This window comes from Rhinopithecus bieti, unplaced genomic scaffold (assembly GCF_001698545.2).
Source record: "Rhinopithecus bieti isolate Rb0 unplaced genomic scaffold, ASM169854v2 scaffold_31531, whole genome shotgun sequence".
Taxonomy (NCBI): domain Eukaryota; kingdom Metazoa; phylum Chordata; class Mammalia; order Primates; family Cercopithecidae; genus Rhinopithecus; species Rhinopithecus bieti.
The window spans coordinates 1,896,065-1,911,080 of NW_016814088.1; the positions used below are offsets into that span (position 1 = coordinate 1,896,065).

General features: G+C 37.5%; 1 pseudogene; it reads left to right on the top strand.

Moving 5' to 3' along the window:
* Window positions 1-3,430: 3,430 nt before the first annotated feature.
* Window positions 3,431-15,016, top strand: part of LOC108513736 (transportin-3 pseudogene) — a 127,393-nt pseudogene continuing 115,807 nt past the window's right edge.

Below are 15,016 nucleotides of genomic sequence, written 5' to 3' on the forward strand. Positions count from 1 at the left end.
CATGTGAAATGCTACTCCTGCCATTTGTGATGCATCCTGTGAATGTTAGTTTATTAGAAGTTTCGTGGAATGAAATATTAACCGAGGTTTTCCTACTAAGAGCTTTCATTCGGCCAGGCGCCGTGGCTCACGCCTCTAATCCCAGCACTTTGGGATGCCGACGCAGGCGGATCACAAGGTCAGGAGATCGAGACCATCCTGGCTAACACGGTGAAACGCCGTCACTACTAAAAACAGAAAAATTAGCCCGGCATGGTGACGGGCGCCTGTAGTCCCAGCTACTCCGGAGGCTGAGTTCGGAGAATGGCTTGAACCCGGGAGGCGGAGCTTGCAGTGAGACGAGATCTCGCCACTGCACTCCAGCCTGGGCGACAGAGCCAGACTCCGTCTCAAAAACAAAACAAAACAAAACAAACAAAAAAAAGAGTTTTCATTCTAAAAGCGAGAATGAGGCATGCAAAAATTAAACAATACATATAATGAGGTAGCATGAAATAAAGTTTATGCAAAATGCGTTTGGAGAATAGAGGAAGGAGCAATAAATTATGTCATAAGGAAACATTTCGGTGATTATATGATTTTGGGAAGACTTATTTCAGTTGATTTGTTAAAACAATGAGGTAGTTTTAGACAACTTATTTTAGAAGTAGTTTAGCTTTGGAATTAATTTTCATTAAAAAAGAAAAGAAAAAGAAATTCCAAGAAATTCCCTGATAGAATTTTCAAAAGAACAATCCAAAGCTTTCCCTTCTTTAATTCTTCTCCACTGCTTTTTCACTCTCAAGAGAAAAGGTGAAAATTACCTTCCAGGTGCCAGAACAAATGAGCCAACCTCTCTCCAAAAGAAGGCAGCATGTGCCTCAGTGAATGAGGCTCAGATGCCTACTTGGAATTCTCAGTCTTGCCTGCCCTGACTTCAAAGGGAGCTACCCTGCTGACATGTTCTTATTTGGTCCCGGAAATGTAAATATGCATGGAGGAGAATGAGATTCCATCATATAACCTCTACATGACTTTCTGATTTCTGTTATTGTTTTCCTAGGGTAAAAAGATGATAAACAAATAATGCTAAATAAAGTTATCTACAATGTTCATGCATTTTACTTGCTGTTACAGAATGTACCTGTTGCTTTGTCACGGTGTTATGAAATTAAAAAGGAATAACTACTTGACTTTGAGGAGACAAAATGCTTCTTTAAAACCACAAAGTAAATATTCCTACAATGAAAGGGAAAAATATGTATTCCTAGTTTATTAACAATTGAATCAATACACTGATATTGAAAGCTACTCTAAGTGCTTTTGATTTAATTGGATGTATGTTTCTCTTTTTACTTTAGAACATATATTAGTTGAAAATATCCATCTTTGTTAATAATGAATTACAAGCTAAAGAAACGTTACATGGATCATGAGGTCAGGAGATCGAGACCACCCTAGCTAAAATGGTGAAACCCCATTTCTACTAAAAATATAAAACAATTAGCCGGGCGTGCAAAGATTGCATCTTCTGACCCTCTTCTCTCTTCCTCTCTACTTTTTAAACTTGTATTCACATCTTAGCTTTTCACAGACCCACTCATCTCCCATTTCAGTGAGCTTCTACAGTACTTATTAACATATTGTTCATCTTGGGAGTAAAGAATATAAGCTTATCTTACTATCATCTACCATTCTTATCCTCCTAGGTAACTAGGAAGATATACATTAAACCCATAGTAAATTCTGAATTAATTTTTGTTTAATAAATAGATACTCCCTATATGTCAGCTGACTACTGATATAGAGCTTTATGCTGTGATATATTTGTAAATCTATACATATTCCAATTATTTAAATGTAAGAAAAACATTAATTTGTACTTGATATAATCAGCTTACCTGGTTCAGAAGCATGTGTATGAACAATGACAATCAGAAGTGATCTCCAAAATAATATGCTATGGTATGACTAAAATGTCATTGTAAATTTAGAAATTAATAGAACACTTATAAATGCACAAATGAATAAATATGCTTCCACATGTGTTCAGTAGGACATAAGAAATACAGATCTGATGACCACTGATCTATGGCATCTCATACTAGAGCTTTATCCCAGAACCCAGTAAGGGTCCATTTAGACACTTTAAAAATAATATCTGAAAATCATCAAACGTCACTTTAGCACACACTCAATTAGGATCCACCAAGATACCACATAAAAACACATTGTTTAGACCCAGAACCAGTTTATATGCTTCTAAGTTCAAACAGGCACTACCTAAAAGTCCTGTACATTTAGAATAACAGAATTCCCAGGAGAATCTATATTAATGTACAGAGAATAAATAATACAGCAGAAGAAAAAGTCCACTGGCAAAATTTTTATCAATCAATAAATATGTGTTGAAATGGAGACATGATGAGATACAATGTGGCATGACATGCAGAACATTTTGTTTCAGGTGTCCATTGCAAGGGTCCTAGAGCTGAGTGAGAATGTGGAACAAGAGGCAAACCCCAGAGAGAAGAGACTTTACCTTTTTAACTTAGGATTTACACTATGTGCCTTATGTAACTTGGCATGATAAAGGAAAATGTGTTTCCATCAATCAGAGAAGGCAGCAATGAAGAAGAAAGAGGAGGTGAATAATGGGCCAGCTGGGGTGTAATGAAGGCACTGAAAAGCTATGAAGTCAAGAATGGAGTACGTCTGCCTAAGACAAGTACCTCTGGGGGAAGGGGGGATCATGTGTCTGAGGAAAAGAGCTGGACAAGAGAGCTTGGAGCTACATTTTGGGAAATCTTCAAACTGCTAGTAAAAAGAATATTATATTTACCAATGAGGCCTTTATAAACATGAAAAGTAGTGTTTGTCTAATGCTTTAAATTCCTTAGGGGAAGGTGTTATGTAGACACAAATAGGCAAACTATGAAATCAAAATCCAACATTTCTGAGGGAGTTGTCTTTGTGGAAGCAGAAATACTTTCCCTGCCCCACTAGTTTCCTTTCAGAATCAATTTCACTTGTCCTAAAATTTCAAAAAGAGAACAGCCCACAATATTGAACGCCCCTGTAGGTCAACTATCTTTTCTCCAACAGTCATATCTGGCAAAGTGAAGGAGAAATGGGAAACGCAGAAGCTGTTTTATAAGGATGAGTTCTTAGGAGTACAGCGTGGAGGATCAGTAGAGGAAAGTCTCTCCTTTGGTCATTCTGTTTCACTTTCCGCAGGGGAACTATTTTCTTCATCATTTATCCCAGCTGACAACTACAAGCACTTTGGGCCCTAACTGAATGTGAACATTGTCAAAAGGAATTGGGCTAACGCACAGCATCTGCAGCTCCATCCCCACTGCATTCTGGTGGGGGCCAGGTCTGCCGACGTGGCATAGAGGCTGGTGGGCAGACCACCCCCGTAGATGGATCCTCACATACTGTATGCATCATGACCAGCCATAAAAACAGTCACAATGAATCAGCTGTACTGCGGAGAGGCTCCTTGGAACCTTCACATTCAATTTCCATCCGGCTGACATCTGCAGGTTGTAGTCAGAGGCTCGATTAAACAGAGGTTCGAAACTAACCCTCAAGTCCCCGAATGGTGGTGATTCACTTGCTGACTGGGCCACTGGTTTGAAAGCTTTTGCTGGTTTGAGAGAACTCACGGTAGACTTGATTGTGTTTGCAAATGGCTAAGGGTTTCATTTTTTGAAAATATACATCTGTCAGTGAAAGCTTCCTGACCTCTTGAACGAATAGTTGCTAGAAGGGGCCTAAGAGCTTCAAGAGGAGAAAAATTCATTCAATCAGGAATTCCAATACAAATACCAATTTAGAAAATGAGCTAATCCACCTTGACAACATGTTGTCACTGCAAAGTTGCAAAAAGGAATTACACATAAATACGACTTTAAAAATTAGAGGCCCCATAATTTAACAGCTTAAGTTTGCTTCAAAGGACTGCAGGGAAGCAGCAGTAGGTTTCAGGTGACAGCTTGGAATTCACTGGTTCCCTACTCAGCTCAGGTACAGGTCTGACAGTAACACGAGCTTTCCAACTTGTTTCAAACTGAAGTATTATGAAAAGGTAAATTATGTTTTGTATTCATGACTGAAAGCATTTTACTTTAAAGCCAGTGCGGCTGACGCTGTCAAGGTAGAGATTCAAGTTTTATGTACAATGCCTCCAGCCCAGCCGATGTGAGTGAGGCAACATGACAGCTTGTAATAAGTAATTTTTATACAGTTACATTTATCACTCAAGTAGGCTTGGCAATATTAAACACAGACCTTAAAATACTACTGAAGAGGAGGACAGGGGCTGGAGGCCATGGAGGCATTTCCCCCATCTCGGTACAAGTGTGGGTTTGTGCATTTTTTTTTCCGCCATGTATTCCTGTTAATAAGGCACTTTTTAAGATATGCGTCCAAATGCTTTCCAACTGTTAATATATCACTAAGAGGTTAAGAATGGAATGACCCCATTTGGCCCAAAGGATGTTATTTCAGGATTTAATGAATTAGATATTGCTACCACTTTCAGGTGAAAATCAATTGCCTCAATTAACAAATTTCTACCAACCCAAATATTTACAAAATGGAAGGCTTCGAGTCTTCAATTTCTGCTACATTATACCTTTGTTTCCCCTACAGCTGTTCCCTTTGCATCCTTCATTAACATCTCATTTTTGCTAAAGCCACAAGGCCAGCTATGTCTCCGCAATGACATGAGCCTTTCCTGCCTTCAAAAGCTGACAATTTGGATATTCTTTTCCTAAGAATTTCAATAGAGTGGAGTTTCGCTTTTTTATCGTTTATTCAAATATGTTTAAACTTGGGGTAGTATAAGAATTAATCTAGGCCGGGTGCAGTGGCTCAAGCCTGTAATCCTAGTGCTTTGGGAGGCCGAGGCAGGTAGATCACTTGAGGTCAGGAGTTCAAGAGCAGCCTGACCAACATGGTGAAACCCCATCTCTACTAAAAATACAAAATCTGCCACCTAAAAATTAACATGGTGGTGCGTGCCTGTAATCTCAGCTACTACAGATGCTGAGGCAGGAGAATCACTTGAACCCAGGAGGCGAGGTTGCAGTGAGCTGAGATTGCACCACTGAACTCCAGCCTGGATGACAGAACAAGACTCTGACTCAAAAAGAAAAGAAAATTAGTCTAATTTTTTTAACTGAATTTAATATAGACAGAGAAATATAGATATATAGAGATCTCCATCTAAAAAGTAAAGTACTATCTAACACGGCATACCCTTTAAGAGTTTTAAGCAACTTACTCATTTATCCATGTAATCCCATCAATATCTTTGTGATGTGGGTACCATTTTTAAACTTAGGTATCTATTAGATAAGAAAATTAAAGTACAGCAAGGTTAAGCAATTTTTGAAAGGTCACACATCCAATAAATAGTATAATATGAACTTGATCAGTCTAACTATAGAGTCTGCTCTCTTAACCACTATGCTAAACTGCCTTTTAAAGCAGACTGTAGGAGAAAAGAGACTCTAATGAAAGAAAGTGTTCATTCCTTTCAGCTGGAGTAGATATAGGACCCTTGGTTCATGAGAAGAAAGCTGTGGTCACACCAATTTGCACTTATTCATTAGATGTCAAGTGCTTTTGTGAGCATTTAGTTAGACTTCCCACATCTTTCTTTTGGGTTGCCTATAAATAAAGCAAATGAAAAAAAGCAGGCAAAGTACTTTTTCCCCAAACTCTAGCTAAAACAAGTACAATTGAGTTAACTTGGATTCATTTGAACTATGAAGTCAAAATCCATTTAACCTGTGCACCTAGAATTTAATTCCAGTTTTCCAGTGTGATTCCCAATCATTTATTTATTCCATAAACATGCATTGAGTGCCCATGATGTGCCAGGAAAATGCTAAGTCCTATGGAAACAGTGGTGAACCAGATATAGTTCCTTTCTCATGGAATATATAGTCTAGTGATTTTGGCCCCATATGTTCCAATTGCTGTACTAGATAATGAAGACAAACATAAAATAGACATTGTTCCTACGGATAAGAAATTGATATCTGTAAGTGAGAGGTAAATATATAAATAAGCACCATTAGGGTTAAAATTGCTGTCAGGTGTATGTATGGTGGGCTGTGTGATTAAAGAAGCTTACAAATAGATTATTGGGACCAAGTGTCCTTTGTTCCCCAACTAGAAAATAATCTGTCATTCAAAATAGCAAACATGTTTAAGAGATACATATAAATGATTATATTTTTCTCTGAACCCATTCAGACATGATGATGGAAGCCACTATAGTTGGAATATTTGTGTACCCCTAACATTCATATGTTGAAATGCTAACCTCCAAGGTGATGGTATTAGCAGGTGGTGCCTTTGAGGAGGTGATTAGGTAATAAGGTTAGTGCCCTCATGAATGGGATTAATGCCGTTATAAAAGGACTTCAGAGAGCTTACTTGCCTGTTCCACTTTGTGAGGACACAGTGAAAAGGCCCTATTTTATGAAGCAGAAAGTGGGTCCTTACTGGATACCAAATCTGCTGGTATCTTGATCTTGGACTTCCCAGACTCCAGAACTTTGAGAAACAAATTTCTGTTGCTTTCAATCTGTGATATTTTGTCATAGCAACCAAACAGACCAAGACAGAAGCTAAAGAACAGGTTACTTCTAATTCTTATCAATACCAAAATGAATTTCATTGTCATTCCAGGAAATTACACTTACTGTCTTGAGGTCACCAACCTCATTTGTTGGAAAGAAACTAGACCTAGACTCTGGAGACTTCTAAAAGAAAGTTAGAACTACTGCTGTTAAAAAAAAAATGGATCAGAGAAGTCAAACCTCTGTTCTGATTCCACCAAACCAGAGAGAAATTTGGGGAAAGAAGCTAATGTGTGAACCAGTTTCCTTCTGGCATTTGTGTAGAGACAAGGAAGAAATTCATCCAAATGATTGCATTTTAACATTGCCAGTGAGTTCACCCACATTTCGATACTTAATATAATTTAAATTTCTCTGCATCAGTGGTTCTCAAACAGGAGTGATCTTTGTCCCCAAGGGGATCTTCAGCAATGTCTGGAGACATTTATGGTTGTCAAAACATTACTGGCATCTAGTGGGTAGAGGCCAGGGAGGCTGCTAGACATCCTACACTGCCAGGGACAGTCCCACAACAAAGAATTTTCTGGTCCAAAATATCAGTAATGCCAAGGTTGAGAAACCCTGCTCTACAGACAACACAAATCTGGAAATAATTTGGATTCCTACCATCTCCAAACGCTCCACATAGACAACTTCTACTGACCACCAAGGACTTCAGCTCAAATGAAATCACGTGACATGTCTTGGACCTCCAGGGAGTGCTGCTAGAAAGTGGTCAGAGAGCAGGAAATGGCTTCTAATTAGTAGTGTCCTCACAGGATACAACTGCAGAAGATAATTTCCTGTCCCCTTATTTGATGGGAAGATTAATCTGTTACTAAATTCCAGATGAGGAAGATTTTCAAAAGTTTCAAATAGCAAGATTGTAGCCATAGAGAAGGCAATTATGTGCAATTTGTACAGTGTTCGACAATCAAAATGTAAATACGATGAGTTGGTTGCAGTAAATGCATACGGTATGTTTACCTTAAAGAACATCAAGCTGAAGAAATTCTAATGGAGTCTGACAGTTGGGAAGAATTATCTTTTCAAATTGCAATTTTTATCTGCGAGATAAAAAGGAAAAAATGAGACAAGATATGTACTCCTGGGAAACTATTATCTCTGTGTGTGTGTGTGTGTTTGTGTGTGTGTGTGTGTTTTCCCTGATAAGGAGAAATATAGGTACGGGGCTTTGAAGAGATGGAGATTTGATAACTTCAGTGTTCTAGCAAGATTTATCTGCACAGAGACAATTAATTTTGTTGCATTCACAGTGTTCTATACAACATCTAAAACACGATCAGCTTCTCAATAATATTCTCTTCCTGTCATATAATAATGTATATACCTAGTGTAGTGTCAATTTTGGTCTTCATTTCCTGATTCTGAAAGGCTACTAAGAACTTTGGCAGCAAAAAGAGTTTGCTAATCCCAGGGGAAACAAAACCTAGCTTCCATTTTTGCTTACATGTAAAGCAGCCAGCTCAGTTTGGCAGAAAGTAGGCATTCAACAAATAGTACTTTCTCTGCATCCTTTCCCTTTTTCTATTTGCCACAAAAGATTTCTCCTCTCTATTGCTAAAACTTACAGAGGCAGGAAAAAAAAAAGAGACTGGGATATTTTTACACATAATGGGATAGCCCATGATAAATATATTTTTATTCGGATATCAACCTACTGAAAATGTTAGGTGGTTGAAGTTTTGCAATAAGATGGCAAAATAGAAAATTTAGAGTACCAAGAAAGACTGGCCTTTTTTGCTGCCTTCTCTCCAAAACCATAATGCATACCCACCCAGACTTCAAACCAGAACACACAGCAAGATCCAGCCTACTCCTAATATGGTCAAGCCTCCTCCTGCATTTGCCAACTAGATGCCTTTTAGTATCTTTACTGGAGAGCCCACCACAGTGCATGTGCAATAGATGGGCTCTTCATGGCTGGCAGACAGTGCCTGCCTGTCAAAACACCGGGCTGGGAGCACCTGACATAGATTGCATCACAGTCTTGTAGCTATTTACCTGATGAAGCTTAGTTCAGCTGCTAACTATGCCGTAAGCCTCTAGCACACACCACGGCTGCAGTGAAATGTGATGCTTGAGAGCTGTTCAAACCAACCAGCAGCCAAAGTCTACTCTAGGTAGCACCTAAGTTTCATTTCATTTCAGCAATGTAACTAACAGTAGTTATCATTCTTAGGCAACTTTTTCTGGGTGAAACAGCTATTGGAAGATTTTGCTTTACTTTTGAATATTGGAAAAGATCACAGAACTGGGGTAATGTTAAACATGAAGTACACAGTGTTGATAACTACAGGAAATATAAAAGCTTATTATTTTTGTTTGGTTTTGTTTTGTTTTTTTGAGATGGAATCTTACTCTGTCACCCAGGCTGGAGTGCAGTGGTGCAATCTCAGCTCACTGCAACCTCCACCTTGTAGGTTCAAGCAATTCTCCTGTCTCCACTTCCTGAGTAGCTGGGATTATGGGCACATGCCACCACGCCCAGCTAATTTTTGTATTTTCAGTAGAGACCAGGTTTCACCATGTTGGTCAGGCTGGTCTCAAACTCCTGATCTCGTGATCCACCCACGTTGTCCTCTCAAGAAAGCTTATTATTTTAAAAAGCTTTTGGAGGAATAAACCCTATAAATGATCACACTCTACGCCTTCTCATTATGGATTAGGTTAATAAGGCCCAGAGTGCTACAGTAACCTAGCACAATTCCCTGATTTGAAACCCCTTGCGTTTGCCAACATGACATCTCCTCTCATAAGAATTAATCAACATTTATAAACAGAAAATCAAGATTTATCCATAGAATTTATTATATTGATACAACTGCTGTGGAGTACAATTTGGCGAAATCTATCAATTACAAATATAAATACTGTTTATCACAGCAACTTAATTTTTGGTCATGTATCTTATGGCAACACTTGCTCACATACAAAATGACATTTGTATAGGGTTATTTGTTTGCAGAATTGGAAACAGCCCAGGTGCCCATAAATAGGGAAGTGATGGATTAAACTATAGTATGTTACACAATGTAACTGAATACTATGCAGCTGTATAAGAGGAAAGACCACTTTCTGTGTTGGTATGAAAAGATCTCCAAACATCCAGAATATATTGTTAGGAGAAAAAAGCAAGGTATTAATGAAATATCTCTTGTATGCTACCTTTGTGTAAAAAAGGGGCTCATAAGAATAGATATTCATATTTGCTTTTATATATTAGAAGTATATAGAAGAATTTAAGCAAGTGATTATCTAGAGGAAGCAGTGGGGACAAGAACTGTTCTGTGAGCAAACCTTCTCCATGCATAATTGATTATAACACTTTTTCTGCTTAGACCACGTAAGTGTATTACTCACTTGGAAATAATACAACATTTTGAAGAATTAAAGATATAAAAATAAACTCCATGAAGAAAATAGACTTACCATTTGCTTTTGAAAAGTCCTCTGCTACCCATAAAAATGATTCATACTGATGTCCAGAGACTGCTTAAATGCATCCTATTCTCAGATTGTATTTATGATTTAAAAAGAAACTTCTGCCTTAATCTCTGCTTCACAATTGCTCAGCCATGTGCACGCACACATGCATATGATCCTTCCTAATCATATGATTTCAGCCATGTTGGTAAGTTGGTTCTGGGTTTGTCAGATGGCTTACCCACTCCATCTCCTTACAAGCTTAACTCTCATAGGCAGCCATGGAAAATAATGGGAAAATCATTTGGAAAACATGGAACTTCTAGAGAGTCAGATTATAAGCAAATACTGGTTTTGGGTCTGTACTTTATAAACTTTCTATTTTCTTCTCTTTTGCTCTCTCTCTCTCTCTCTCTCTCTTTTTTTTTTTTTTTTTTTTTTGCTTTACTTTAATATACATGAAAGCTATTAGGCATAAAATATAGCTAGGTTTGCAATCCAGGGTGTGACTTTGGCATTGAGTATAAACCTGATGCTCTCTATGGTTTGAGAACAGTTTCCTAGTCTATAAAATGGGAATAATAACAGAGTCTCCTTCACAGGACGCTATGAGGACTAAATGAGATAATGCAGGCTAAAGTTAGTGCAGTACTTCACACATCATAAGCACTGGATCGATGTTAAATTGACCAGCTCTCTCCTCCTTTTCATTTCTTCTCCCATGAATGCTTAGTTAAGAAGAAGATACCAGAATTAGGACCTACTAAAATATATTGCTGTTTTTTCTATTTCTAAACAATCATTGTATGTAAACTCCCATGTGTCCTGTGATCTACCTGATGCCTTTCAAATCAGATCACGTTGGTTCCCAGTCTTTCACTGTCCACCACTGTTAGGTATATTCATCCTTTCTCCCCCTCAAACCTCTGGACTTCTAGCATATCCCCATTAAATCCACTCAGGATCAAACACAAAATGCAGCTTGGGGTTACCTAAGAGTCCTAATTTAAAAAAAAAACAAAAACAAAACACAGAAAGAGTACATGTGTTAAAGGCTTCCATAGAGCTAGGGATGAATAGTTAAGGCCAGAGGCGCCAAAACTCTACCACTGTAGCTCATGATCATCTATTGAAAGGAAGGCTAAAGGGTGAGTTTTACCATGTCTGCATGGAGGAGGCAGAATCATAAAATCTTTTATGTTTCCTACACCACCTCAAGTCAATTTTGAACCCTCGCCTTAGCGTCTAAGGCAAATCATTTTCGGGTCTGCCTCACTCCTTTTCCCACATTCCTATCGTCTGTCCCAGCTCTTCTGAATGTCCTGGGATCTCTCAGAGATACTCTAGCTCTCAAGAAGCAGATAAGGTAGGCCGGGCGCGGTGGCTCAAGCCTGTAATCCCGGCACTTTGGGAGGCCGAGACGGACGGATCACGAGGTCAGGAAATCGAGACCATCCTGGCTAACATGGTGAAACCCCGTCTCTACTAAAAAAAAATACAAAAAACTAGCCGTGCACGGTGGCGGGTGCCTGTAGTCCCAGCTACTCGGGAGGCTGAGGCAGGAGAATGGCGTGAACCCAGGAGGCAGAGCTTGCAGTGAGCTGAGATCCCGCCACTGCACTCCAGCCCGGGCGACAGAGCCAGACTCCGTCTCAAAAATAAAATAAAATAAAATAAAATAAAATAAAATAAAATAAAATAAAACGTCCAGTAAGTGCTCGAACCAGAATAAGAAATATCTTGAGGACATTTTCTGTTGTCAGACAAAAAGTGGCACTAAGTTTCTCCAAAGCCAAAACAATTCAGTCAGACACATACCCAAAGTAACTGCACCTACCATCTTAATTGATTTACTTCAATCAATCAAATTATCTCCGTTGTGGTTATGACAATTAAGCCTTAAACACCCTTCTCAATCAGTCATAGAAACTGGGACTTCGTATTCCCCTTGGTGGTTAAACTTTTAAAACCTGATTGTTTGCTTTAAACCACACCAGAATAAGAGACTGGTGATAAATTGTATCTCATTTCTGGTTTAGCACCAACTACATGCCTAACCAGGTAAATTGCTTGGCACCAGTCTTCCTAACTTAAAAAAAAAAAAAAAGTTGTTAAAACATTAAGGACAGAGTAATTATGACAATTGAGATAATAGCAATGAACCTGATTCCCCCTTTGCTTTGAGGAAGAGCTATATATTAGTCCCTACTTTCCCTCCCCTAGAGGCAATGGGTAACTTGTAAACTTGGCCACACCAGCTTCAGTTATCAGACCTCGATTTCTGCTTTAAGAATAGACAAAAATCAGGTCCAATAATAAGTACAAGTGATATGGAAGAAATCAGTGTTTGCTAATGCTTTCAGATCTTGATTGAAAACTGCCTGGGGGAGAACATTTTTTAATAATTATGTTTGCATTCTGTTCACATAAATACACTCAATTTTCAGTGTGGTCGAGGTGCGGCTTGCCCTAGAGTTTTTCTATTAAGTTCTACCTTGAGAAAATCTTGTGGAAACTTGTGTAAGATGTTGTTATTATTACTTTTTTTTTTTTTTTTTTTTTTTGCAAAGTAGGTTGTGAGAGATTTCTTTTCCTAGAAGATAAAATTTGCAACTGAACAGTAGTTGACAGCATCCTGTTCAGGCTAAATTCCTTGTCTCCAGACAAGGTAGATTTAGGCAACTGCAATTGACATCCCTGAAAACAGGAATAGACTAAATAACGGAAGCACAGATAGATGTGGGGAAGGACTGTTATAATAAATTCAGCCAACTGTTCAATTAATAATTCTTTTAAAGAACCAAGTCTTACTAAATGCCCATGAAGCTTTCATTTCAAATCATTTGTTTAATTTCATGTGTAAATTATGGAAATGCACCAATTTTCCAACTATTGAAACAGATTTTGGAGCTATGTTTTTTGAAGTGACTGTAGTTCAGAAACATCTCTTTTCAATTAGCTCTGAAACCTCTTTCAACAGCCTCTCATAAATAGGCCAACATCAATGGCATGCTCAGATCCAGTGTGGGTCTCTAATGGAAATGCACAATGGGCCTCGCGCCATGCCTGCAGGGGCAAACATCTTCCATTTCAGACAGATCCAATGAGAAGCGGTGCCAGCTATTCTGGGTCTCCCACTTTTTGGTCTCAGGTTTAGCTCATCGCTAATCAATGCTTGTGTTGTTTAATTACATTGTACAGTCAGTAATGATTTGTCATTCGTCGAACCTGGGCGGTCTTCTGAGCCATCACCAATGTAAACTGCAAAGGCAAGGCAACCTTAACTGCCAGGACTCCACACTGGAAAACAGAAACATCTTGCAGATGAAAGGAAATGCTGAGTTTGGGGAGAAAAAGAAAAGGAAGATAATGTTCTTATATTTAAATTGTACCAAATACTACAGGCCTGTCCTTTCCCTATCAGAATTCTGGACCGAAAACGTCTGTCCACCAAAGGGTTTACACACCTCTTATCTATTCAATAGCACTTACTGACCTGGATGATACTGGAAACTCAGAGATATTGATTGATATATCGACTTAGAACAAGTTTTAGCTTATGTACATATATATATAATACACACACACACACACACACACAGATAGAGAAAGAGAGAGATATCTCCCTCTAGTACATCGAAATTCTGAAACTGATTTCATGTTCCAATCACTAGGAATGTGATGTTGCATGGCACTAGAGAATGAAAATCTTTTTTAAAATAAAGGATTGATTATCTTATAATAGTCAAAATGTTTATGGTCATATAAATATATTTATTACTGGCATAGTATAGTCAACAATCAGTAAGAAGAAATATTTAACCAATCAGAATGGACACAGACTAGTGTGCAATTATATCTTCAACAACCATAAAGTGTTAAGTTTAAGAAATTAAGTTTATGTAAATTAACAAAAGCTTAAATTCCAACACATTCATAGCCAAAATGGTATGTTTTGTCTGCATAGGTAGACAAACAGACTTCTGTCAAAATGTACTGCAACATGGATGGTGGAGTACAGCTAGAAAAGTAAGTAACTGGAAAATTAAAGTGCTGTGTTCAATTTCGATGCTGTACCGCAAGTAGATTTAATCCCAGTGCTCCTGTTGTTAGCAATAAGAAGATATTCTAGTTATATATTGATAAAACTGGAAAAAAAAAAAAAAAAAGCAGATATTGGTACGTTTTTCCTAAAGTAAACAGTAAGTATAGGGATGACTTGTTTTATAAGAATAAATTAATTCATAATTATGCCATTTGCAAAATCAAGTATGCTCTTAGAATCTCTTTGAATGGGAAAAATCTGTGTTGCCTTTAAAATAAATTCCTTAAATTGAACATTACAGGCATTTTTTTATTAAAAGTAGGAAGAAAGACAAAATAATCTACTAGTTCCATTCATCTGAAAGTTCCATCCAGTAGAATAAGTAAAAGAAAGAAATATACAATTCAGAAAGGAGATATCAATGCATCATTATTTGAATATAATTGTCTATGAAAGACAACTTAAAATCTAATAAAAGGTCATATTATGTGTTAGAATGTAAATATTAATTGCTCCCCCACATATAAGAAATTAACTTTTTAGAAAATGTAATTGAAAATGTACAGCATACAGCAAAAATTCACAATGACAAAAAATATGCAAGTATCTAGAAATAAACTTAATAAAATATATGCAAGTTTCAAATGAAGAAAACTGAACAATTTAAAAAGTTAAAATTCATGAAGAGATGTATCATGATTAGGTAAAGAAAGACAACGTTTTAAAGATATCAATTCTTCCTTAATTTAGCTTGTAAACTTAGTTCTGTTTCAAATCAGAATGTGGTTTTTATAATAAAGAAAACAAATCTAAAACTCATTCAAAAGAAAGACTTGAGGAAACATATAAAGAATTTTAATGAAGAAGAATAAAGGGGTCATTATATAATTTAATATTTAAATAT